Source organism: Triturus cristatus, chromosome 2_2, assembly GCF_964204655.1.
Source record: "Triturus cristatus chromosome 2_2, aTriCri1.1, whole genome shotgun sequence".
In the NCBI taxonomy this organism is placed as follows: Eukaryota; Metazoa; Chordata; class Amphibia; order Caudata; family Salamandridae; genus Triturus; species Triturus cristatus.
Window position 1 is genome coordinate 862,226,393 of NC_140582.1, and position 27,786 is coordinate 862,254,178.

Below are 27,786 nucleotides of genomic sequence, written 5' to 3' on the forward strand. Positions count from 1 at the left end.
GGTCTCGCTATAAGTATTTCTTCTGGCTCTATCTTTAACAGGAGTTGATATGAGTGGTAGGAGCCTACGCTCGATCCCTGTGAAGTGCGGTGGAGTCTAGACAAGGGTAGGTTCGTGTTTCATAATAGAGTATAGGTCATTACTGTTTGCTTCTGGCTGCTAGGAGTGTGCTTCTATACGTATGGCTACATGTTCTCTTGTTTCCTCCCTGCAGTTATAACATTACAGATCCGTCCACATAGAAGGCATCCCCTTCTACCCAAGCAACAGCCATTACAAGGATGTTTTCTTTTATTTTAAGGTATAAGAGGTGTATCCACCCCTGGTAGGGGTCAGTCTTAGATTAAACCTTTTGTTCATATGATACGTGTAAAAGAAGGTGTTCTCAGTCTGGTGTTCTTTTCTTTTTTCGTTCCAGATCTCATTCCCTGCTGTTCCCTCCCTTTCCTTCCCCCACTTGATCCTTCTGCTGACCTTTGCCATCACGGCTTGTCGGCTTGGTTAGATCAAGAGGTGGACCATTCCTAGCTACAAACCGATCCTGAGGACTGACCAACGTTACAAGTCCAACTACAGCCACATGTTGGTGTTCTAGCCACATCGTTGACAACTATAAGGCTTGGTGAGTTGGAGGGGTAGATAATCTACAGCCATTTATGGTGTTCCAACCACATTGATCCACAAGGATCATAGTGACAAGGAACCTCTGTTGATAATTATTTTGTGCTGTCTACTTGCCTTCATGCAGTCACAAGCTCAAGGTTGTATTTTGATCAAAAGTGAGTACATCTACTAGTATTCTGAGCAATTCCCTATTGCCAGCTAACAAGTCGGTTTATTTTTGAAGTCGTCAAGTGTGTGCCAGAGGCTGGTGTGGACATCCTATCTGCCTACGTCTACACATTTGCCAAGTTTTCTGCAGCGTTAAGTTATACTACAGTCAAGTGCAGTCTGCCTCGGCTCTCGTGAGCAACTCTCGGCTCATTTTCCCATGAGGGCATCTCCGTCAAGCACATGTGTGGTGAGTCAACTTTTTGTCTATTTGTTGTATTCCCATTCCCATGGATACTGGAATGTGGTAGTGGAATGCACTGGGGGATTCCAGCGGATTATTCGAGGTCTGGCAGTTATGCAGAGACCTCTGAAGTAGCCTGGTGTGTTGGGTCTGTGCTGTGTGCTTTAAGGAAGAAAGAAGATTTCATCAACCTTATTCTCCTCGTATTCATTGACCGAAGAACCCCACTACAATTGGAGACGATTGGGATCCTTTTCAACACATATTACAGCACAGTCTTTCCTAATTGATTCCTTGGTGATTTCGTGGTAGACGTGTGGTGATTGGATTTATTGGTCAGCGCCTACTTGAACTATCTGGTGACAGGTCATATGACAACATATTTTTACCTTTTCTCTACTTTGCTCAGTTTTATTGGGACTTGCACCCTTTTCAACTGCCACCCCACGAGCGCACACTCTACCTTGCACGTACCTTGGATTTCAGAATCGGTGTTTCAAGATTCTTCTCCTCGCTCTCTCCATTCTTTTCGTTCTGGCCCCAGCGTCACGTCAAGTCACGTAACGCGTCAGGGTCACGTCAAGGTCATGCAACTTGCCGCCATCTTGTGAGGCACTGACGTTATTGAAATTCTTGCGCGGTGACGTGCACACCCTTGACATATTTTCAAAGCCAGCTGAAAGCATGGTGATGCGCACACCTGTTGTTTGCATAACGCACATTCCTTAAGCCAATGCAGTGTGCACCATTAAGGTTTTAGGTCGGTGACACGCACACCTGCATTACGTGTGTCTCTCTGTTCTACTCTGCTTACAAAGCCAGTTGGGAGAACGGCGATGCGCACACCTGTTGTTGCACAACGCGCATTCACTAAGCCAATTCAGCAGGCACCATTAATGCTTCAAGTCGGTGACACGCACACCTGCATAACGTGCGTCTCTCCATTCTACTCTGCTTACTCAAATTCATTTTACTGCTTCAAGTCTCCAATTTAAGTGCTTCTTCACAGATTATACTCGGTAATCCGCACACCTGTTTAATGAAATTTCATGCACATTTTATTACTTCAAGCATGGAAATATGATATGAATATGTACATCAAGTACTCCATCATTTGAAATTTATCACGCTGAAGCTCACACCTGTGTTTTACATATTCTTTTTACTTTAATTGTCAAGTATTTTTACATTCTCAACATGAGTTCCACTGTGATATATACATTTTAATGTTTCACGACTTATGGTTGTTTGGTCTTTGCTTTTACTCATTACACGGTGGTGTGCACACCATTATACTGTCTGCACATTAATAGTATATACTGTTCTTTGTTTTAATTATTTACAATGCAAAATATAACATGTCCTCTGCGTTTCTAACCAGAGCCAGGTATACCCAAAACAAAATGGAAACAACGGTTTAAAGGTTTTGCCAGCTATATATTAGCTTTGGATGGATCGAAGCTTGAGCCGGATAGGAAACTAGCTCTTCTTTACAATAGTCTTGGTTCAGATTTCCAACGCATTTTTTACCATTTGCCAGTGGTCACTCAACCTGATGAAACTGATTGGGATGTTTACAAAGAAGCAGTTTGCAGACTTGCTAACTATTTTAAGGATGACACCAACATTGTAGTTGAGAGACACAAGTTTTACACTAGACGCCAATTTGAATTCAAATTTATTGATACTTTCTTAGCTGAGCTGAGAGTTTTAATTGTCACTTGTGAATTGGATGGCAACATTGATTCTTACCTAAGAGATCAGCTAATTGTTAACTGTTTTAACAAAAAAGTGCAAGAAAGGTTACTTTGCTGTAGAAATCTTTCTTTGAATGAAACTCTTGAATTAGCCAGAGGCATTGAAAGATCGGTGGTAGCACAAAGAGATTGAACAAGGCCAAAGCTGATCCTGCCTCTGAACCTGTTAATGCTATTGGCACTAAACGTAAAGCTACATTCGGCAAGACAAAAGACATTAAAAAGCAAAGTGTTTGTTACAGATGTGGACCCTTTACACATCTAGCCAATGCAAAGAATTGTCCTGCTTTAGGTAAACTTTGCACAAACTGCAAGAAGAATGGTCATTTTTCTCGCATGTGTAAGAATCCTCATAAAATTGCCACCCTTGAAAATGTGGAAGATTCTTCAAAAAACAACATTTGCACTGTTAGAAGTTTAAAAAAGATAGTGCTTTCTATTGACTCTGATCTAAATGATGGTGGTCCTTTGTGCAATGTCACCATTGGTGATGTGGAGGTTCAGGTGACTGTAGACTGTGGTTCCCCTGTTACCTTTGTTACTGATGAATTATTTTACAAACATTGGAATTCTATTCAATTATCACCACCAGACATTCATACTATTTCCTTTGGTGGTCACAATATTGATATGCTGGGTTTCTCCCTCCATAACATTAAATTTAAAGACAGACTCATTTTCACCAAAGTTTACGTGGCAAAAAAGGCTACAACATCCTAGGGTGGAAAGACCAAGGGAAAATTGGGATGGTGTTGAGACCAGGTACCTTGTGTCCTATTTCTATAGTGGATATTCCTGAAATTAATCCTCCTCTGCAACAGTTACTACTTAAGCATGAGTCCTTATTTGATGACAAATTTGGTCTTGTACATGATTTTGAACACAAAATCATTTTAAAGAAAAATGCAGTTCCTCTCATGCACAAAGTTAGGAATATCCCACTGTGCATCACAGATCATTTGAAGCTACATCTGGAGAATCTATGCTCTGATATGGCTATTGAACCGATTGATTCATCAGAATGGATTTCTCCGATCGTCGTCGCGAAAAAAAAAGGCACAAAAGATATCAGACTTTGTATTGATTTAAGATCTTTGAACAAGAACATCTTAGTTGATTGCTTCCCATTACCCAAAATCCAAGAAATGTTAGCTCATTTGGGAGGTGCCAAAGTTTTTTTGTGCTTTGACTTAAAATCTACTTACCATCAAGTGGAGCTTACCGAAGATTCCCGCTCCCTCATGGCCTTACACACCCCTTTTGGTGCTTTCAGATTTTTGCGATTGCCTTCCGGCCTGGCATCGGCCGCTTCTGTTTTTCAGAAATTAATGCACAAATTATTTGGGGAATGTAATAATGTTCTTGCTTACCAGGACGACATCCTTGTTTTTTCTAAAAATACTGAGGAACATTTGGAAATTTTGTCTAAAGTGTGACAAATTTAAGAGTCAAATGGTTTTACAGTTAAAAATGAAAAAGGAAAATTTCTAGCTAGCAATATTGACTACTTAGGTCATCACATTTCTGAGTCGGGTGTTAGGCCCAAGTCTGACCTGGTCAAAGCAATTTTTGATAGCCCTCCTCCTGAGAATAAAGATCAGCTGAGATCTTTTCTTGTGTTATGTGAATACTATTCACGGTTCATTGATAGTTTTGCCCTCCAAACTGAACCTTTAAGGAAACTCCTTAGGTAGGGTGAACAATTTGCCTGGGAGGAGGCTGAGTCTGCAGCATTCAGTAAGCTCCTGCCTTATACCCCTTCAGAGATGATGTCCAATCTATTGTCACAATAGATGCCAGTGGTTTTGGGTTAGGTGCTGTCCTCACTCAATTAGTCGAAGGTATTAAACGTACAGTGGGTTTTGCCTCCAGATCTCTCTCTTAAACAGAACGTCACTATAGCACCATTGAAAGGGAGGCTTTGGCCTGTGTCTGGGCCACTAAGCACTCTGAAACATTTCTTTGGGGCAGAAGGTTTATTTTGGTCGCTGACCATAAGCCTCTTGTTTTCTTGTTGTCCAGAAATGATCATGATAAGGTCAGTCCTAGATTGGTGTGACTACTTTCCAGGATGTTTGAATTCAACTTTATTATTAAGCACATCCCTGGAGGGAAAAACGCTTGTGCCGATTTTTTGTCTAGGTGCCCTCTACATGAAGAGCACTACAACTCTTTTAATGATAACATTGAATGTGTTGTTGGTTTGGTTGATGGTTTGGTTGTTTTGGAAGGGGCCATCAGTACCTCAGAATGGTTGGATTGTTCAAAAAGTGATGATTTACAGAAATTATTAAGTTTTGTATCATCAAAGGTTGGCCTGAAGAGAGGATTGGATGAAGGTTTACGCCATTTTTACAAGGTAAAAGATGATCTCACCATTGAAAATTATTTTATTATGAGAGGGAGTTTGTTGATTCCTCCGGGAGAGCTCAAGTTAAGATTGATTAATTTTGCTCACCAAGGTCACCTTGGTATGACTGGCCCTAAAAAACGCCTGTGTCTCTACTATTGGTGGCCAGGAATGGATGTTGAAGTGGAGAGTTTTGTAGGACGTTGTGCTAGTTGTTCCGTGGCTGATAAATCCTTGAAAGTATGCAACACTCCCCTTCATCCTGTTGATTTTCCCAAGGGCCCTTGGGAAAAACTGGGGATAGACTTCATTGGTCCAATGTACAATTTCAAAGCTAATATGAGATTTGCCTTAGTTACTGTTGACTACTTCTCTAAATGGGTTGAATGTAAGTTTTTGTCTGAACCTTCTACCACAGCTGTGATTAATATGCTCAGTGATTTGTTTCGACAAGAAGGGGTTCCCAACATTCTTGTCTCAGATAATGGGGTCCAATTTAAGTCTCATGCTATGCAAAACGTTTTAACCATCATGGGAATCAAGGACATGACTGTGGCCCTCTATAGTCCCCAGGGAAATGGCATGGTGGAGAGAGTGAACAGGATGTTAAAAGAAACCATTCAGTTAGCTTCTAGTCAGGGAGAGTCTGTTCATGAAGCTGTTCAAGAAAGGTTATGGAGTTACCACAATACTCCACACTCTGTGACTGGTATTCCTCCTTTTGTTCTGTTAAAAGGGCATTTTGGTTCTTCCAAACTCAGTCCCAACTGGGTTCTGGAACAGAAAAAGTGTTCTAACAAGATCCCTGATCTTAAACAGGTACGTGATACTGTTGGAAAGGCACAATCTAAAATGAAACAAGTCTATGATACGAACAAGAAAGTAAAAGATGTGCAACTTTTTGTTGGAGATTTTATCAAGGTAAAAAGGCCAGCTGGAATTAAAAGCCATAACTCTAAGTTTTATCCCATGGCACGTATTGTTAAAGTTTCCAGACATGCAGTTGTAGTAGAGAATGGCAAATGGTGGAGTTAAAAGGAATGTGGTGTTAGTGAGAAACAACGTCCATGAGAATTGTGTTATTGAAACCCCTTGCAGTTCCTCTGGTCTGTCTTTTCCGGATGGTTTCTTTTTTAGTCATTCAAATGAAATGTCCACTCACCACACTGGTGGTGGTGATGCCATGTTTTCTCAAAATGTTCAAAATGGAAGTTGTTTTTTTCTGATCTTACACTTTCTGATTCTTGCTTGTTGCAAGATACTAATGGTGCTGCTGATGAACCAACAACTACTGATCGTACTCCTAGTGGGGTAGCTGTTGTACCAAGGGAGAGCAGAAGAAGAATACGTGCCCCCTAATACCTTAAGGATTATATTCTTCAATAAGTGTATTTTAGTCTTTTCTTTGGTTTATGTATCTCATTTATTATACTTTTTCTCTTTTCTTTTGTTAGATTTTTTGTGTATAGTTATACGATTTGTGTCATTTGTTTTATTGTGTTAAGGGGGAAGATGTGTTGAATTCCCTTTCCCATGGTTACTGGAATGTGGTAGTGGAATGCACTGGGGGATTCCAGCGGAGTATTCAAGGTCTGGAAGTTATGTGGAGACCTCTGAAGTAGCCTGGTGTGTTGGGTCTGTGTTGTGTGGTTTAAGGAATAAAGAAGACTTCATCAACCTTATTCTCCTCGTATTCATTGACTTAAGAACCCCACTACACTACATTAGAGAATGCTGTTGAGAGCTGTCGACAGCAGGCGTTTTTCAACCGTCGTGCGGTTGTTTAAAAAACGAGGCGTGAGTCACTTGTAAAGCGCACTTTACCTTCTGTCATCTTCATGACGTGTTGAGTCTCTGCTGCAAATTCTTGTCACCATGGAGCCCTCTGACGTCCTGAATGAATGTTCGAGGTGGTTTCCACCTTCTTGATGCATGCGTGTTTCGACATGCCGTGAGCCATCCGGCAGGACGTGTGAATATGTGCCGCCATCTTGTGATTGGGTGCTGCTGTCTTTCACCCATAACTAATACAATTCCAAGCATTCCAGTGACGTTGTGAGCTGTATCCTCTTTGCCAACCATGTTTTTGGATAAAGTTTCAACAAGCTGGTAGTCCGGTGACAACACCGTAGTTTGGTTGCTTCGTGTGACTCGTTTCTCCTGTTAAGTGCACCCTGTGGTCACCGGACACTGGTAGCTTTTGATGTTGCTGCCAATTGGGTCACTGTGTTCACAACTGTTATTCCATGGTTATGCTAGCGCTTAGCTGATGTACCAGCTGGGACCCTCTCTGAGCATTGCCATGGTCTCGTCATTTGGAGGTAAGAAATCGTATAATTAGCTAGACAGTGGACGGTTTCCTGTATTTGGTTTTTATGGCATGGACAAACTATCTGGAGGAGTGGTACAGGAAGATCTACAAGACTGTGGTCATTTTTACAGACTGGTTTTGTTTTTTACCATATCCATTTATTGTCTTGCTTCACGTAGTATGGTATGACTTATGGTCTCAACTTTTATTGTACTCTATGTTTTTTTTCTGGATGATTTTTATTCCATATGTTATTACCTTGTACTCTAGACAGTACACGATTCAGTAGTTTGTTATGCCAGAGCTTTACTTGTATCCATTATGTCTTTACTCACTTTACTTAGGGTGTTCTGTATTTGTGTGTGGGTGCCCTGTGCAGTACAACTCGGGTGAGAGATCACTCACGGCGTGGGGCACAGTTCACTAGTCTTCTACAGTTAATGGAATTGTATTAGTATTATCTATGCAACAGTTTCATATTTTGTGATGCCACAGATTTATGCTTTTCTTTGTATGGTCAAATCATATCATAGTTGTATCCCTTTCGTCAGGGATGGGTTGGGTTTAATTCCCAGTTAGTGACCTTTATTTGGAGGTAGACATATGGGTGTGTTCTAATACACACAGGTTTTGGTTTTAAACTTACGCAAGGTTGGGTTATGGGGTTTTTCCCATGTACATGTACAAATATATACTCCTTTAGGGGGTTTGTGACCTCCACAAGGGGGTAGGTTATGGGTGTGTTTCCATATACATGTGTTTTGGTATAGACAAAGGTACAACCCTACATAGGGTGTGTGTTATGGGTGCTTGCCCCATACACAGTTTTCATGGGTCATTATCCCATATATTTGTTTGTTCCCTTGCAGTTGAGATCGGTATCACTGGGTGTGTTGCCCTTTGCTTTACTCTACATATGTTAGTTGGGTTTGGTGTAGCGGGGTGGGTTGCCTTTTGCTTCACTTTACATGATGTTACAATGTGTTTATGCTTCTAATGTTTTAATAATATTTCAAGGGGGAGGATGGGGGATATTGATACTCATGTATGTTGTATTTTTTCCATCTTTTCTTGATAAATTATTGTTCACTCTCTCGTAATGTTTTGCTATATGTTTCGTCTTTGAGTTTAGAACACTACTGCTTTATTGTGCATAGTTCTTTTCTTAAAGTTTTGTTATTCTTGTTTTTTATTTAAAGGAAAGGGATAATGTTATATCCTCTATATTGTATTTACATGTAAACCACCCTAGGTCCTCCCAGCTGCTCAGCCAGAGTGTGAGTTGGTTACGGAATGTTGGTGTGACTGTGATGCGTGGAATGCCAGGGTGCCTGTGTGGATGAGTGGTGACAGTTAGAGATGGGCTGAGCAGCTAGGCAGGCAGCTCCTGGTGGGGCTGGTACTTGACCAGATCTGGCTGGAGATTAGATTGTTGCTACTTGGACATGTAACTAATAAAGAAGAATTGGAATTACTGCAAGGCTACCTGTGTCTACTTGTACAGGGTACAACACCGTCCCTCTCTACAGAGTTATTACACATAATAGTTACCAAAGGAGAGAAAAAGTAGGCTAGCTCTTTAAAAATCCTAATAGGACATGGGTCAAGAAGAGAGCCTGAATTGATTATAGAAATTTTAGATATCACCTCCTCCTCTGTGATAAGTCTAAAATCTGACCAACAATTAAAATGGTGAGCAACTTGATTCAGTCTATCTTCAGATTCTGCATTCCACCGTCTGGGTGAATGATGATAAAATTCTAGACATTTTATTCTGGAAGAAATCTGCCAGTTCTGAGCAAAGCATTTGGGTTGGGGGAGCATTGGGTAGATGATGCATACTTTTTACCAGAGAATTGTAAACCTCAAAAAGTTCTCTAGTTTGCAGAAATAATTTGATGTGATAATAGCTACACATCGAGGCTTTCACAGGCCTTTTACATATTCTAAGTTCTATTTTATAAGCTTATTTCGATGCCTCAGAATAATCTTGTCTCCAAATCCTCTCTAACGTTTTACATTTCCTATTTGCCTGAGTCATTTCTTGAGAATACCAGGGAGATAAATGCGTTTTACGATGTGTAATCCCAGTTTTAAGTTGCAACAGCTCATCTAGGGTCCCTACAATCCAGGAATTAAACTGATTAATAGCATTGTTGGCATTATTTGACTGAATATCCTGTTTGAAAATTTCTACACAGGCCCATAGTCTTGTTTTGTCCAATTTTGCGATAGAATGTTTTCGTGGGTGGTTGCGATGGTTCTGTGCCTCTTGCTGTATGCAGTCGGAAAGAGACCCATTATGCTTTGATCATAAAACCTCCTCAACAGCATCCACAGTGATCGAACTTGCTCAGGCATGGATGTGATCCAATACATGCCCTGCCTGGTGGGTTGGCTGTTGGACAAGATTATATGTTAGTATCCAGAATATCCTTTGTCTTTTTCCAAATCCTTACTGTTAGAAATTGGGTCTCTAGTTGGCAGAGGTTTGCACCATGTCCAAGTAAGGACCACAATCCTAGTCAGGGTAAGTCAGATACACAACCTAAATTAACCTGTGCTCACCCTCTGGTACTTTAGCACAGAGCAGTCAGGCGTAACTTAAGAGGCAAATATTTAAAGTGTTTGTGTATTCTTAAGTACAGTAAGGTAGTAAAACACCACAAAAAGACTATACCTGAGTTACAATAAACTCTTTACTGGTTAATACAAAACCAAAATGACAAAAAAACAATAAGTGTTTCTAAAGTTATGCACTTTTGGAATGATAAAGGTCGGCACAGTGCTTAAAGCAATCTCACTTCGCCGGTTAAATGTCACAGATCCAAGCAGTTTACACAACACTCCTGCATAGCACAGGGCTCCAGAGGCACAAGTGAGTACAAAGGGGTATGCAAGGTCACTCTGATTGATGTAACTTCGTAATGAAATCCACTTGTAAAGGAGCACAGGACGGCTACAAACCCCCCTACAGGTCCTGCTGAGAGCACAGTACCTTTCCTCAGGATGCAGTGATGTAAAGAGAACGAGGCGTTGAACTCAATCCGTGCTGGTCAAAATGTATGCCGCCAGCAATCCCATGTCGTCATCAAACCTGGGAGGGGTGGATGCAATGCGGTGTCTTTGACCCGTAGAGGCAAGTCTCAGCAACGACGGTGAACTCCATAGGGGAAGGGGGCTAGATGCAGTGTTGCAGGCGAGTCCTTCTATTGCCACAGCAACACGCTGTTGAAACCCGTGGGGGGAAGTGATGAGGTGGGGCATCATAGGCGAGTTCTTGTGTTGCCAATGAGTCAGGCTGGAAAGGCTTCCCGTTGCGCTCTGTTGGCGGCAGAAGTAAATGAAATGCAGCGATTTCACTTAACTCACAGCTGCAAAGCGCCGATCTTGCTAGGGCTGAACTGGATGGCCCAGTTTAGAGGTCCAGGTCTGGATGTGGCACCTCAGACAGGGGGAGGACTCATTGAGTGCAGTCTAGCAATTGTTGCTAAAACAAAGTCTTTGATGACCCTGAAACTTTCTGAACAGGGGGAACGCCAGCAAACCCTAGGAGTTACTTCAGTGTGATTTTAGAGGTTGTAGAGAGTAGGTCCAGTCTTTCTCACTGTCAGGTAAAAGGCAGCAGGCAGCAGGCCAACACAGCAGAGCAAGTAGCAAAGTGGCAGTTCCTCTGGCAGAGCAGCTCCTCTTCTTGGCAAAGGGGACCTTTGAACCTCACATGGTCCCTGCCCTTCCTTCCTTCCCTGGCTCCAGACGCACTACAGAGAAGTATGCAGCTCTTTGTATGGGGATATGCATTGCCCCAAGTGTCAGCTCCTTCCTCTCACTCTAGCTCGGACAGACCCATCAGCCTGGTGAAGGGGCATAAGGATATGCATGACAAGCCTCAGCTCCCTTTGTGTGTGACTGTCTAGGGGAAATGCACAAAGCCCGGCTGTCACCTAGCGGTGTTTTCAGAGACAAGCAGAGGCACAGAATGGCTAAAGTAAGAAAATGGCAACTTTCTAAAAAAGGGCTTTTTACAGACTTAAAATCTGACTTCACCATAGTTGTGATTTTAAATTGTGAGTCCAGAGACACCAAACTCAAAATCTCTATATTTTCCCTATTGGAAAATATACTTAAAAGATGTTTGAAGGCAATCCCATTGTTAACCTATGGGATTACACTGCACCCTGTCGATAGGGTGTCCTAGGGACTACCTTGGGGGTCACTTATATGTAATAGGAGGCTGATTTGGGCCTGGCAAGTAGGTTAACTTGCCAGGTCGAAATGGCTGTTTAAAATTGCACACACATGCTCTGCAATTGCAGGCCTGAGCCATGTTTGAAGGACTACTGAAGTGGGTGGCACAATCAGTACTACAGGCCCACTAGTAGCATTCAATTTAGAGGTCCTGAGCACATACAGTGCACTTTATTAGGAACTTATGAGTAAATTAAATATGCCAATTGTGGATAAGCCAATTCTACCATGTTTTGAGTACAGAGCATATGCACGTTAGCACTGGTTAGCCGTGGTAAAGTGCCCAGAGTCCTAAAGCCAACTAAAATACATTCAGCGCAAAGGAGAGGAGGAAGGCAAAAGGTTTTGGGGTGACTGCAGAAAGGGCCATTGCCAGCACTTACCATACAGATGTGTCACACCTTCAAGATTGGAACCCCTGATGCTCTCTTCTGTTTAAATGTAAAAACTTTATTTATGATTGGCATGTACACAACAAATTATCAGCATGGAGCATGCATTACTTATTTACCCTTTGCAAAGGGCCTTCCAATGCAATTAACCAGTAATTCAGATTGATCACCAAACATATAACAATAATAGTCTGTTTTAGGATTATAATCAGAAGGTGTCTCCATTTCAAATCCCTCTTCCCGTCCATCTATTTAATCTATTTCACTTATTGTTCATTCAGAAGTGTTCAATAATGTGGTATCCCTGTCACCCTTATCAATTCCGGTAAACCGGGTAAACTTGTTGCTACCTCAGTTTTTTAAACATATGTCATATAGGATCCAAGTCTTTTTAAAAGAGGTAATTTGATCTCTAATTATTGCAGTTAGTTTCCCTATCACATGAAGGGTCAATGCTTGATTCCACAACATCACTACGGTAGGCGGTTCTGGGGCTTTCTATTTTTGTGCAATTGCCAATCGTGATGGCCACTCAGTTTACTGAGTCAGGTGTTTCACAGAACATCCCAGGGAGTTGGTCTTTTTGGGTAATTTTGTGGAGATGCAAAAAGATGGTTCCAAACGTTTTGAGGGTGAGGGGGGGGTCATGAGTGTTAAAACATGATAGAATTGTAATGAACAAACATAATTTAAAACTGTTGGTAAAGAGAAACACGGTTGTTAACTAATCGCTTACAAAGGGACTTTGAAAGCACATTGCAATCTATCTGGAACAATTCAGAAGGTTCTGGAACAAGAGAGCAAAGAGACATTGACTGCACATGGCGAATGATCTAGAACAAGTCTGGATGTTCTGGAACAAGCTAGAAGGTTCTTGAAACAGCCATATGATGGTGGCAGACATCTTTGATTTCAGAAGGGTATACATATCACTCCCTTGGACCATACCCGTTGCTAGGTAATCTGAGTTCTAGTGAAGACATTACCTGTGCTTCTACCGCCGACCCAGGTTACTTGCACATCCAGAAAATCTTCTTCCTCTGTGAACCTCGCGCTTCCTGGAGAGAGTTCTCGATGATCTGGAAGAGACAAAAGAGACAAGTGTCTAAGTACATTTAAACAGCGGCGGTTTCTCCTAAGGAGTTTAAGAGCGTCGCCCACTGCCCCCTCTGAGCTGCCACATGCTGTACTGTTTATTTTCCTTATTTGTTTTTAAATATCTCATCCCCGGCATCGCTGTTTGGGCAGGGCATTGGGCTTAACTAGCCTATCTCATTGGCAGGCTGCAGGCTTGGGAAGTGCCCATGTTGGGTTGGACAGGTCTCTTACTGTGTCCAGCCCGGCATGCGCACTTGAGTCCCATGAACCTGCACTGTGTTATGCAGCCAGGGTCAAGTCAGCACTGCCACCAAGTCTCCCTCGAACTGTTTGCTGCACCTGCTCCAATCAATACTTGTATGGCTCTCATGCCGTTTACTTCTATAAACAGCATGGTAGCAACGCAAGGATTGGCTGTGATCACCAGCTACAGCGACTGTTCTCGCGGCTCTACATTCAAAGGCAGTGCATGCAGGGGTGGACATATTAAAAATGACCATGGCCAATCATTATGTGGCTTTATTAGAAGCCACACAGTGATTGGTCATATTTTGGTCTTTTGCCCGTGAGGAAGACTCAGCCCCTCAAACTGTCGCACGTAGCATAGTGACAAGTTTAGTTTAGTAATTGCAGGCTGAGGCAGATGAAGAAAATGTGGGATGCAGCTCTGTGAGTCCGGTTAAGCATGGAGGAAGATTGGCACCATATCTGTACCAAAATTACATGGAAGAGATCGAGGATGCAGCATTAGTCCACTGTGGCTAGACCATATTAAAGACTGGGTAACCGTCCTATAGTCCTTATATCTGAATCGATCAACGTTTGTAAGGTCTTCTCAAGAGCCATCCAGCCTTAGATAGACTCACTAGTGTTTAAAACACGGCCCCAGCCAGCTGTGTGGAATCTATCTCCACCTGCACTCAGGTGAGTCCAGGACTTTCCTCCGTGTAGGGAACGTCCAGTGCATTTGCCTGCTGCCGCACTCAGCTGTCAGGTTTTTTTCTGCTTTGCATTATGATTTGCATGTTATTGTTTTGATGCTTTTGTATTTTCTTTTACTTTGAAGCAATTAGATGTCCTGGGCCAGCATAGTGCTCACAGTGCCAGTGCATGTTTTAATAAGAAAGCTAAATAAATAATGCGGTTTAATTAAGTCCAAGGCAGTGAATGATTTTGAAAGCCTGTCCTTGTTGACAATGGAAGAATGTCTCTGCTCAGCCAAAGAAGTTTCATCCCGCACCAGAACCCTTCCCCTCCCACTCCTGCCTCCCCCAAACAGAGCTGCTGGTAATCTCTCGAGAACCTTTGTACCAGCTCCGGAGGCAGGTCCAGTGGGCCTCGGGCACACAGGGATGAGCAGGGGGCCAGTACTATCACGGATTGGCACCTTCCCATTGGCCTTCAATCCTCATAGTTCAATCTATGCCAGCATTTACGTTATATTTAAAAATGGTTAATTTGTGAACAAGTAATACGAGAGCATCGAATAATAAGACCAGGCAACCAGAGCCAAAGAGTCAGGCAAAAGACAGCCTCGCAGCTAGACAGAGTCAGGCAGATGACAGCCTCGCTTTGGAAAGGCAGATGGGGTCACCGAAGAATTAAGTACAAGTCAGGCCCGTTTCGGAAAAGCAGATGCCACATTAAGGAACTGTTCGAGAGACCGATTGCTGAAGGGGAAGGGGCAGGTTTTCTTCTGAAGTGCTGGTCAGATGAGCAGATGCCAGATTGAGGTAATATTCAAGGGACCGATTGCGGAAGGGGAAAGGGCAGGTTTTCTTCTGAAGTGCTGGAGGGACAGGAGCAAAGTCAGGTAGATGCCAAGCTTCCTCTATTCTCTGAGCAGACACATCTCTTGGAGCATCAATGTGTCACAAGTGATCCTTACAAACATGACACAGCAAGCTTCCTTGAGAGACTGCATCACTCTTTTGGAGAATAATTTTATGCAGGCAGATGTAGAGTCAGATACTGAGGGTGAAAGTTTACTTTCTGTGCCTAATGTAGAAGGGTGTTTGTTACTTTCAGCCCCACCACTTTCACCATCCACCAACCACCACTGCAGTTAATATTTACCTTCCTCATGCCTGTATGCAAGTCAGGAACTTGAGGCATGGGAATCATGAGTTAGCATCAGTAAAAAGAACACAGTGGACAAAAATACAAAATACTTGATTATTTACAAGAGATTTAATTATTATTTGGTGAATTGCACAATCTGCACTAACCAGAGAGAGAGATTAAGGAAACCACGCAGTCCTGTGTGGCCCATATCATTGTAGGTGTGGTGCTTGGTCATTGGAATCCCCCTCTCTTATACGCCCCTTGGGGCCTGTTATAAAGAGGCCAGGACAACGGGACCTGAGAATCTGGAGCGTAAACGTCAGATCTGTGGTAAAGCACCATCAGGAGGTTTATGACCTTCTTATTGATGGTTCGCCGGATGTGCTCTTTCTGACGGAAACGTGGCTCCAGGACTCTGACTCCTCGATAATTAACCTAGCCTTTCCCCCAGAGTATGCTATTTTCACTTTAAATCGGACGACTAGAGGTGGAGGTATTGTGATGGCCACCAAACTTGTGTTATCCCTGCAAGTGGAAAGCCGCTGAACTTTTGGGGTGTGAGGGTGCCCTATTTAAAATAGCGTTTAGTCACCAGTTTACCTTCTCTGGGCTATTAATTTACCGGCCTCCGTTTTTAGGGCTGCTCTTCCTGAGTATATTAGCATAGAGGCACTAGGATGTGCAAATTTTAATGTTGTGGGAGATCTTAATCTCCATTTGGACTGCCCCTCTTTACCCTCTATTAGGAGCTTTCTGGCGGATCTTGAGGCTCTACAGCTCTCGCAGATGATTACTTTCCCCACACATAAAGGTGGTCATATTCTTGACCCGTTCTTCACAAATCTAGAAGGATTCAGAGTTCTTGGTTCCTCCCAGTTGGTTTGGACAGACCACATGCTGGTGAAAACGGCATGCTCTTTGTCTGACTCTCCTTTTCTATCTCAGGATAGACTTGTTCTTAAACGACTCTGGAACAAATTAAGACTGGAGGACTTTTACCATCAGCTCGAGAAGGTTCCTTTAGGTCCGCTCACCGAGGTTGATTGTGGATACGACTCCTTCTGTGAGTGGATATCTGGTGCCCTCGACTCTCTGATTCCTATGTGTTGGTCCAAGTGCCACCGGAAGGAGCCGAGCCCTTGGTATGACACTTCCTTGGCATCTCTTAAGAGGGCCTGTAGACAGGCCGAAAGATTATGGAGGAAGTCGTACGACCCTGATCTGAAAATATGTTATCTGGCCAAGGTCAAGATTTATCACAGGGCAGTGTGTCAAACTCGCACTTCCTTTTATGCTCAACAGTTTCAGAACTCTGCCAATCCATCGAAACTTATTTTTAAAGTATTAAAGGACTTGATGGCGAAGAGAGCAACTGCAGTGGAAATATGCTCGGACTCACATTGTGAGGGTTTGGCCTCTTTCTTCCATGAAAAAGTGCAAGCCGTCTATCGCACTTTCCCAATGGGTTCCCTGATGCTAGAGCAGGTTGGTCGCACCTTAGGTGAGGGGGAATGTCTTTCCATCTTACCCCCCTTATCTCTGGAGGTGTTTGACTTTCTCAGCGCCAAAATCAAGTCTGGATCTCCGGCAGACCTGCTGAAACCGGCCCAACTCAAGACCCTGGCACCGGTTTGCCGTACCCCGGTGCTGTCCTTGATCAACCTGTCTCTCTCTTCTGGAGTGGTTCCCGTTAGATGGAAGCAGGCAGTAGTCATGCCAATTCTGAAGAAGGCGACCCTTAACCCCCTTAAACCTGAAAGCTACCGCCCTATCTCCCTTCTCCCTTGGGCCACGAAAATAGCGGAGGCCCATGTGAATGCCACTCTTACAGACCATCTTGGTAGGCTTAACATTCTCGATCCTACCCAGAACGGGTTCCGTGCGGGTCACAGCACGGAGACGGCCCTTCTCTCGATGGTCGAGCATCTGCGTTCCGTGCTGGATTCCGGTCGGACGGCGGCACTACTGTTATTAGATCTTAGTGCCGCCATCGACACGGTCTCGCACGGGATTCTGATTCGGCGTCTTGAGGAGGTGGGCGTTTCTGGCTCCGCCTTGCACTGGTTTTGTTCCTTCCTTACGGATAGGTCATTCCAGGTGGCGATCCCGCCCGGTAAGTCGTCATCCTACCCGCTAGACCAGGGAGTCCCACAGGGGTCTTCACTGAGTCCCACCCTTTTCAATCTGTATGTGAGACCGTTGGCTGCGGTCGTCAAGCGGTGGGGCCTGACCATGGTCTCTTACGCAGATGACACGCAGCTGGCGGTCACACTGAATGGGGACCCAGACCTGGAGGCTCCCAGGTTCTGTGATGGTCTGCGGGAAGTGGCTAACTGGATGAATTCCAACTGTCTCCAGTTAAACACCAAGAAGACGGAGATTATGGTGGTTGGTAAACAGGTGGCTTTGTGGGATGACAAATGGTGGCCTTCGGAGTTGGGTGTGACTCCCCTCCCAGCGGCAGAGATAAAAAACTTGTGGGTGTGGCTTGATCCTTCTCTGAGTTTCATCTGTCATACCAAGAAGGTGGCGGCTTCTTGTTATGGCATCATCAGAGGACTTCGACCCATCCTCAAGTTCTTTGATGCACCCACAAGACAGCTGGTGGTCCAAGCATCAGTGCTGTCCAGGCTGGACTATGCCAGCTCCCTACTGGCGGGGATAAACCAGTCAGAATCTCTGCGGCTCCAGCGGGTTCAAAACGCTGCGGCCCGATTGGTGACAGGTCTGCCTAGGCGATGCTCGGTGTCCAATACTCTGCGCTCTCTCCACTGGCTCCCTGTGCAGCAGAGGATTAGATTTAAGGTTCTCTGCTTTGCATTTAAAATCCTAAAGGGTACTCCCCCACAAATCTTGGAGAAATTGCTGATTCCCTATGTCCCCTCTCGCACTCTTAGATCGCTAGGCCAGAACTTAGCAGTGGTCCCGCGTTTTAAGTTGAGCAGAATTGGTGGCTGCTCCTTTCGAGTCCTGGCAGCGAGTTGGTGGAATTCTCTTCCTCCACAAATTCGGGCCATCAATGAGCTCCTTCAGTTTAGACGGGCTATCAAGACCTTTTTATTTGTTTAGCTCATCTGTTGTGTCTCGTCTCCTTTTGTCCGCTTTTAGTGCTGTGTTGTGTTCACCTTCTCAAAGCGCCAGGACGCCCCTTTGCTGGGGCAGCTGTGCGCGGTATAAATAAAAATAACATAACATAACATAACATAACGTGTGCCAAATTCAGGAACTAGTTTAATTCTAGTGAAGAAACAGCTAGAAGAGAAAAAACTCATGTTTTAAAAGATTTTCATGCAAATTAACAGGTATGTCGAGTCTAGATTGAGAGAGACAATAAAAATGATTGAAGCCATAAATCAAAAGCCTGAAAAGAGCTGTTTTTAGAAAAAAACTAAATATTTGTTTATGTTGTTGTTTAGGCACTTGCACACCGAGAGGCAGATGACAGACGAGCCGGAAGGGTGATACAAGGAAGCTGTCATGCAGTCAGTAGTTGGCTATTTTCTTATTTTGCCCAATTCCCCTTAGTGTTCCTTCAGAATGAGTGCTGTGTACAACTTGCTTGGTTGAACATCAGGATGTGTGGAAGAACATACCGTGCGCATCGCTCCCACTGGGACAGTTATCACAGGTTAGTCACTCTCTATACAATAATTGTGGTATCTGACAGATTGCCTACCCCACATTGATCTTCACGGCCAGAACGATGGACACCAACCGAGTTTTAACAACTATTCTGGAAACCATCCCCAGTTTGTAACAAAAAGTACAAGCTTCTAGGGCTGAAATTCAGAATTTAAGAAAAGAGTTATGGCCAATTCGGAGAGAAGTGGCAGGTTTGTCCTGTCAGAGTAAAACTGAGACAGATGTGGGAGAGCTGGAGTTCCTCTAAAACCTTGGCCTTTGTCTCCTCCCTTGGTAGATTCTGGAATATTGTCTAATCACATCACTACTTCTTCTCCTTCGAGGAGTAGAATTGAAGGTGCGGCATCACAATCTGCTTTTCCCTCTCCTACACAGACTACCAGTTCTATTTATGTTCTTCCATTACTTGTAGTTCGATATGCGCCTCCCCCCCGAATGTTCTTATGGGGTTCCAAAGAAATTTGGGAATTTTATTAATCAATGTAAACATCACTTTTTGTGTACACCAATGGTGTTCCCTGATGAACAGACCAAGACAACTTTTGTGTATTCCTACCTTCGGAGGAAATGCTGCTAGTGGTCAATTCCTATAATTGATAGAGATTACCCTATTCTATATAATTTTACTAACTTCTATGAAGAAATGAAAAAACTTTTTGACAGGAAAATCAATATTCTTTCCTTAGGCAGAGCGCTTATAACTCTAAAGCAAGGGCTGTAAGATCTTTTAACCTACATCATAACCTTTAACAAATTGGTAGTTGAGACTGAGTGGCTAGTTAGGAAGAGAGCTTCCCTTTTCTATCAAGGACTAAGGAGTGAACTGAAAGATGTGTTGGCTCAAGCTGTGAATCTTTCAGATAACTGTGAGGAGTTGATATCGTTAACTGTACAACTTGATCACTCTAAGTTGATTGTGATATGACCGAATAAACCTGAAATAGATGAATGGACCAAAAGCTCGAATGGTGTAGAGTCAATGCAAACAAATGGAATACGGGGTCCTTTGACCATAGAAGAGCGAGAAAAAAGAAGACTAAAATTCTGTATGTACTGTGAGAAAAGAAAAAGGCAGTTTGTAAAGGATTGTTGCACAAGGACCAAAGTAACTGAAAGTGAAAATCAGGCAGTGGTGCTAAGAGGATTCAGAAACCAGTCCTCTTGAATACGTTTGAGGTGCTTTTCCGAGAGAGGCCTTTACTGAGACCTCTGTGGTGTTGGCTAATACCCAACAAAGTTCTGTAGCTCATTTGAACATTAGCATCCAAGTTGAGTTACCAGGTGATTAGGACCCATGGAGTCCTGCTTTATTAGATTCTAGGGCCACTGAGAATTGTTTTTGATCAGAAATCTGGCAGTTAGTTGTGTATTCCTTGTTTCAGGAAAGAGATTCCAAAGCCATTAAAAGCGGTGGATGGAACCGCTTTGACTTTGGGACCAATTGCTACCATATGTGTTCAGTAATTATGAGAATTGGTGAGGATCATTCTGAACACATTAGATTTGGTTCAATTGATGCACCACAATTTATGCTCATAATGGGAATGCCTTGTCTAACACTCCACAACCCCTTAGTTATGTGTGCAGCAAGGCCAATGCTAATGAATTTGGATTTTTGTAAGAAATATTGTCTAAAAGAGTATGCACTTCAAGATCCAAATCAAGAGAACACGGACAAATACCTAACTTAAGGAAGTGATGAATATCAGATTTGTTGTATTAATACTCTTCTGAAATGCTATAAATAGTATCAGGAAGTGTTTGATAAACAAAAAGCCAGTCAATGGACCCCACATCAAGAGTATGATCACCAGATAGATCTATTCTGTGGAACAGCAATTCCATGCAGCATGATCTATGGCCTCACTGAGACAGAGACCCAACATTTGTGAGAGTACCAAGATAAGAACTTAGCAACCGGGTTTATCCGACCCTCGCAGTCGCCGGGTATTCTCCCTTCTCGTCTTTCTGGCCAAGACGGAAGGGAAATTACGCTTCTGTATACCATCAAGCAATAAACCGGGTGTCAGTAAAAAATAGATATCCTCTACCAGTATCGCTGGATCAGTTGAAAGGGGTGACTATTTTTACCAAGTTGGATATCCGAAAATTTACCACCTTGTTAGAGTCTGATAGGGCGACGAATGGAAGACCACATTCAGGACAACATTTGGCTTTTTCCAGTGTCAGGTCATGCCCTTAGAACTCTACAATGCCCTGGCAGCCTTCCAATCTTTCATGGATGATGTACTGCGAGGATACTTTGACGTGTTTTGTATAATGTATATTGACAACATTTGAATATACTCAGATACCATTCAGAACACATTGGTCATATGAAGGACATCTTGAGTCGATTGAGGGAATATCCACTGTTTGCAAAAATTTCACGTCTCAAAAAATTGAGTTTTTAGGGTATATCTTAAATCCTAAAGGCATATAAATGGATGAGTGAGGGTGGGCTCTGGGAGCAGAGAGGGCTCTGGATCAGTCCTGGCCTGAAGTACATATGGAACTATCCTAAAAGGTGGGAGAGGGAGCCTGTTTGGTGTCTCTGCATGTCTGTTCTACTGGCGTGCCTCAGCCAAGGGCTACTGTTGTTTTGTTTGTTCATGTCATATGTGATCTTGTCACAGATGGGTAGCCATCTCTCACCCGTTTGGAAGAAAATCAATAAAAAGAATTTAAAAAAAATAATGGATGAGAAAAAGGTGTCCAATATATCTCAATAGCAGTCTCCGTTTAATGTAAAAGCTCTTTGAAACTGTCTAGGATTTGCCAATTTTTACAGGTGTTTAATTAAAAACGTTTCAGCCATCGTTCAACCCATTACTCGCATCTTGAGAAAAGGAGCTACATTTACATGGACAGGAGAATCAGAACAAGCATTTCAAACTTTGAAACAACAATTCATTCAAGCCCCTATTTTGAGGCATCAGGGTGTTAACCTCCCATTCATACTTGCAGCAGATGCTTCATTTTATGCAATAGGAGAGATTCTCTCACATCCTCACCCAGATACCATTCAGATGCATCTGATGGCCTATTATTCTAGAAAATGTACTCCATGTGAATTAAACTATAGTATCACATGCAAACAGTTGTCGGCGATAAAATGAGAATGGTGCCATTATATGATGAGAGCCAGACATACCATTGAAATTTATTCTGACCACCGGAATTTTCAGTGTTTAAAATAATCCAGGGCCCTGACTCCTCAACAGCTTTGATGGTACTTATGTTTCTCAGATTTTGACTTTGTCATAAAATACTGTCCAGGCCCTCAGAATGGGAAGGTGGATGCCCTTTCAAGGTCTCATTTCACTTCAGTAGAAAACAGATAAGATCCAATTTGTGAACCACCATTAATTCTACAAAAGTCAGGAATGGTTTGCAATAGGGTGATGCTAATAGACAACACTCATGAGTTTTTAACCAGGCTAAAAGCGTGTATATGGAATATTGTTAAGGAGGCATGGTTAAAAGCAGACCCAGTCAGAGAAGAGAGTGATGGGCTATTATATCATCAAGGTATTCTCTAGGTCCCACATCATGATTTGCAACATCAAGTTTAAACCTTGGTACATAATCCCGATATGGGGGTCATGCGGGAATCCCTATAGCTATGCTCAACGATAAAAAAACAGCAGGATTGCTATGCCCCATCCCCGTTCCACCTAGCGCGTGGCATACTATCTCCATGGATTTTATTGTAGCAATACCTCGCAGTGAAGGAAACAGTCTAGTCTGGTAGTGGTGGATCACCTAATCAAGATGGTGCATTTCATAGCTTAGCTTTGACTAAATTACCTATTGCTATTGAATTAGAATACATTTTCTCGCAAAATATTATCCGATGACATGGCATTCCTAGTGTAATCATAACTGATCAAGGCACTCAATTCACTTCAGATTTTTGGCAAAAGTTATGTTCAGTGATGAAAATAGTTGCCCGCTTATCTACTAGCTTTCACTCCAAAACTGATGGTAAAACAGAGCGTATAAATCAAACGTTAGAACAGTATCATGGTGTTTAGCGATCACTCATACTGAAGACTGAAGCATGCATTTGATGATGGCCAAACTTCACCGGGTCCTACCCTATGACAAAGATAAGGAACCCAGTCGCGGTTCAACTGGAACTTCCCTCAGCACTCCTGGTACATCCAGCATTCCATGTTTCATGACTCAAGCCTTGCCATCCAGAAATGCATCTAGAATCTACCCCAGCTCCCATTGAAGAAGGTGCTGAAGTAGGATATGAAAACAAAGGTATACTTGATTCTAAAAAATACGAGGTCAAGTCAACTACCTAATTGGCTGGAAAGGGATTGGTCCCAAGTAAAGGTCTTGGGAACCAGTTGGTCATCTCCATGCACTACAATCACTTCGCAACTTTAACAGGCAGTATCCCACCAAGCTAGGTCACCCGCTGAGATGGCAGTTATTGAGGAGGGGAGGTGTCATGGCCACCCAGGTTGCAGAGACAAGTGTTTCACAAAACATCCTAGGGGGTTGGTCTTTTTGGGTAAGTTTGTGGAGACGCAAAAAGATGGTTCCTAAAGGGGGAGCCACGATTGTTAAAATGCAATAGAACTATAATGAACAAACAATATATTTAAGACTGTTGGTAAAAGAAAACAAGGTTGTCAACTAATTACTCATAAATAGGCTTTGAAAGCACAAGGTACAATGCAGAAGGCTCTGGAACAAGAAGGTAAATAGAAATTGACCGCACATGGCAATCCATCTGGAATAAGTAAGAAGGTTTTGGAAACAGCCATGTGATGATGGCAGCCATCTTTGATTTCAGGGGGTATAAATACCACTCCTTTGGACCATACCCTTTGCTAGGCAATCAAAGTTCCAGTGAAGACATCACCTGTGTTTCTCCCTCCGACCCAGCTTACCTGCGCATCCAAGAAATCTTCTTGCTCTGTGAACCTTGCGCTTCCAGGAGAGAGTTCTCTATGATCTGCAAGAGATAAAAGAGACAAGAGAAAGCTAAGTACATTTAATATTTACCTCCTTCATTTGTGCATGCAAGTCAGGAATTTGAGACGACAAAAGAATCATGATTGACCATAAGTAAAAGAACTCAGTGGAGAAAAATGAAAGATACTTGATTATTTACAAGACACTTAGGGGCATATGTATGAAAGAGCCTTTTTGTGAGTCCTTAATAGCGAATGTTAGCGAATCGCTATTAAGGACTCGCAAAATACTATGGGGCAGATTTATGAGCCCCTTGCGCCACTTTTGCGTCACTTTTAACATGGGATAAGTGACGCAAAAGTGGCGCAAGGGGCTCATAAATCTGCCCCTATGTATGTAGGAATTGCAATAATAATTGCGATTCCTACATATTCCCTAATTGGGAATCGCAAATTGCGATTCCCAATTAAGGAATACCTTCCGATTCATTCCTATGTGCATAGAGGCCCATAGGAATGAATGGGAAGACATTCGCAATTTGCAAGTACCCATTAGGTACTCGCAAATTGCAAATGCAATTTCAAGGGTGCAAGGGTGTCAAAAGTACACCCTGTAGCACCCCTGAAATGTGTATGTGTGCACATGTGGCGCACATACATGCCCACTGGGCATGTATGTGCCCCACATTGCACCTTGAAAAATGCAAAAAAGTGAATTTTCCAAAGAAACCGCAAAATACCACCAACCTGAAATTGGTAGTAATTTGCAAGTTTTTAAGCCAAAATCGCACAACTTGGGTGCTTCCTACATTGTATTTAAGGAATCGCAATTTGCGATTCCTTAAATGCATTAGCAAAATAGGGAATCGCAAATTTTGCAATTCCCTATTTTGTGAGGACCTTTGGGGATGATACATCCCAAAAGGCTTTTTCCCGTTCGCAAACGGGCCGATTCTGAGAATCGGCCTGTATGCGAACGGGAAAAGGGCTTGGTACATATGCCCCTTAATTAGTATTCGGTGATTCACGCAATCTGTGCAAACCAGAGAGAGAGATTAAGGAAACCACGCAGTGTGTGCCACATCCAGAGACAAGTTTTTTCTAGTGAAGAAGCAACTAGAAGAGAAAGAACTAATGTTTTAAAAGATTCTCATGCAAATTAACAGTTATATTGAGTCTAGATTTAGAGACACAATGTAAATGATTGAAACTGTAAATCATTAGCTATGAAGGAGTTATTTTTTAGAAAAAACGAAATATTTGTGTTTATTATTCAGGCACTTGCAGATAACAGATGAACCTGAAGGGTCAGACAATCAGCGATTGGCTGTTTTCTTATTTTGTCCCATTCCCTTTGCTGTTCCTCCAGAATGAGTGCTGTGTACAACTCACTTGGTTCAGCATCAAGGGGTGTGGCAGTACAAGCATTTTGCATCACTCTTGCTAGGCTGGTTATCACGGGTTAGTAATTGTGGTGCCTGACAATCGTGCTGCCAACAGTATATGTGCAAACAATTTACCATTAGCGGAGGACAGTGGCTAAAGACCTCCCTCCTCCACCTAACAGCAGAAATGCTCAAGGATACATCGGCAGTATGGTATTTGTAATATTTCTAATAAGGAGTCATACGTCATTGCAGAAAAACTGAATTTGTGCACAGCCTCACCACATGTGAACATATGAGCTCCTTTCTCCACTTTCTCTCCAGCTATATATTGCTCAAAAACGTACAGAGGTTAGGTAACATATTAACATTTTTTTGAAGGAATTTGCTTTTTATTGTGTAGATATTAACAATTTTAAGGCACATCACCTATCAGAATCCAGTCACTTTCAGAAAACTCACAGTTCAATTCCTCTAACAATTGCTGAGTGTGATTTATAGTTTAAACGATTATTTGTAGCTATATAGGCATAACATAGCACAAGCTGTATCGCCCTCAAGATACACATCTTCTATTTATGTTGTTTCTCTGCTTATTCAGAACCTCTACAGCATTGTTTTGCACTTTATTGGCCAAGAAGTGTCTGTATCTCCTTCAGTCTCCCATAACTCTTCTTTTTGACAGCTCTTGTGTTCTTGCACTCCTAGGTTGTTGTCTTCAACTGCTCTTCACCTCCATTGTCCGGACCTTCCAGATCTCCTGCCAGGTTAACGATTTTCATTTCTTCTTCTCTTGTAGACTCCGACACTGGTTTCTTATTTAAGAGAAAATGCAGTGTAAATGGGTATCCCCACTTATATTCCTTCAGATGATCTGTTGCAATCTTTAAAGATTTCCTCTTTGCCAGGGTTATTGCAAAAACATCTTGAAAAAAAAAACAATTGTCCATTCTCTGAACACAATGAGGTCTTTTTTATTACTGCTTTTAATAGCTCTTCCTTTTTTCTTTAAATAATTTATTCTTGAACTGATATGGACTGAAGACTGTGTGTACTATCTAGTTCTATCAGAGGTTATGTGGGGTCTTCAAGTAAGAAGGAAAAGTTGTCTTGCACATATTGTTCTAGGTCATCATCTCTTATGGTTTCTGGTATACCCCTTAGTCTACTTAGTATTACCCCTTAGTCCTACATTATTATGTCACAATCTATTTTCACCATAATCTATTAGGCCATTAGAAACTGGCATCTTCTTTCTAATTCTCTGACTCTGACTTCTATTTCATTGTAATTCATGGGCACCTTCTGTGACTGCGACGGGGGGTGTCGTACCTGGTCAGTCGTGAGCTGAGGTCGTGAGCTGAGGTCTCCTGCCCTGCGACTTCGGGAACATTGTCTGCAGCTTGCCTGCCCGCCTGCGCACTGGTCTCCCTCCCGCCGCCGCGCTTGCAACACCCGCGGAACCGGCAAGGAGGGGGACTACAATTCCCAGCAGCACTTGGTGGGGCAGGGCGGAACCGCACGCCCACTGGACGCGCCTGGAGGCGCTACAAATTGGAGCGCGCCCTCGGTGGAGCGGGGGTGTCGTACCTGGTCAGTCGTGAGCTGAGGTCGTGAGCTGAGGTCTCCTGCCCTGCGACTTCGGGAACATTGTCTGCAGCCTGCCTGCCCGCCTGCGCACTGGTCTCCCTCCCGCCGCCGCGCTTGCAACGCCCGCGGAACCGGCAAGGAGGGGGACTACAATTCCCAGCAGCACTTGGTGGGGCAGGGCGGAACTGCACGCCCAATGGACGCGCCTGGAGGCGCTACAAATTGGAGCGCGCCCTCGGTGGAGCGGGGGTGTCGTACCTGGTCAGTCGTGAGCTGAGGTCTCCTGCCCTGCGACTTCGGGAACATTGTCTGCAGCCTGCCTGCCCGCCTGCGCACTGGTCTCCCTCCCGCCGCCGCGCTTGCAACACCCGCGGAACCGGCAAGGAGGGGGACTACAATTCCCAGCAGCACTTGGTGGGGCAGGGCGGAACCGCACGCCCACTGGACGCGCCTGGAGGCGCTACAAATTGGAGCGCGCCCTCGGTGGAGCGGGGGTGTCGTACCTGGTCAGTCGTGAGCTGAGGTCTCCTGCCCTGCGACTTCGGGAACATTGTCTGCAGCCTGCCTGCCCGCCTGCGCACTGGTCTCCCTCCCGCCGCCGCGCTTGCAACACCCGCGGAACCGGCAAGGAGGGGGACTACAATTCCCAGCAGCACTTGGTGGGGCAGGGCGGAACCGCACGCCCACTGGACGCGCCTGGAGGCGCTACAAATTGGAGCGCGCCCTCCGCGTCGCGGGACGCGCGCGGGCGGCGCCGGGCTGAGCCCGGGCAGAGGGCGGGCCGTCTGTGGCCGTCCGAGGCCGACGGAGGCCGGGCCGGGCCATATCTCTTTGTCTGTCTTTGTTACCTGTCTCAGGTACTGGCTGCTATCCCTGCAACGTTTTTTGCCGAGAATAGTAACATTTTGATCTATTGGCTCCCCTTTGTCTCAAGGCAGAAAGTACTGTTCCTGCTTGCTCCTGGATCGTTTATTACATACTAGAATCATGGCAACCTCTC

The 27,786-nt window shown here is 43.6% G+C and overlaps 1 protein-coding gene across 1 annotated transcript in view; it reads right to left on the reverse strand.

Annotated features, from left to right (window-relative positions):
• Positions 1 to 23,839, reverse strand: part of LOC146862895 (toll-like receptor 1) — a 69,370-nt gene extending 45,531 nt beyond the window's left edge. Inside the window, exons 1-2 of the mRNA XM_085642275.1 lie at positions 23,788 to 23,839; positions 13,060 to 13,152 (exon numbers count right to left, since the gene is read on the reverse strand). The gene's annotated coding sequence lies outside the window, so the exon portion shown is untranslated. The remainder of the gene's footprint in view (positions 1 to 13,059; positions 13,153 to 23,787) is intronic.
• Between the last annotated feature and the right edge of the window lie 3,947 nt (positions 23,840 to 27,786).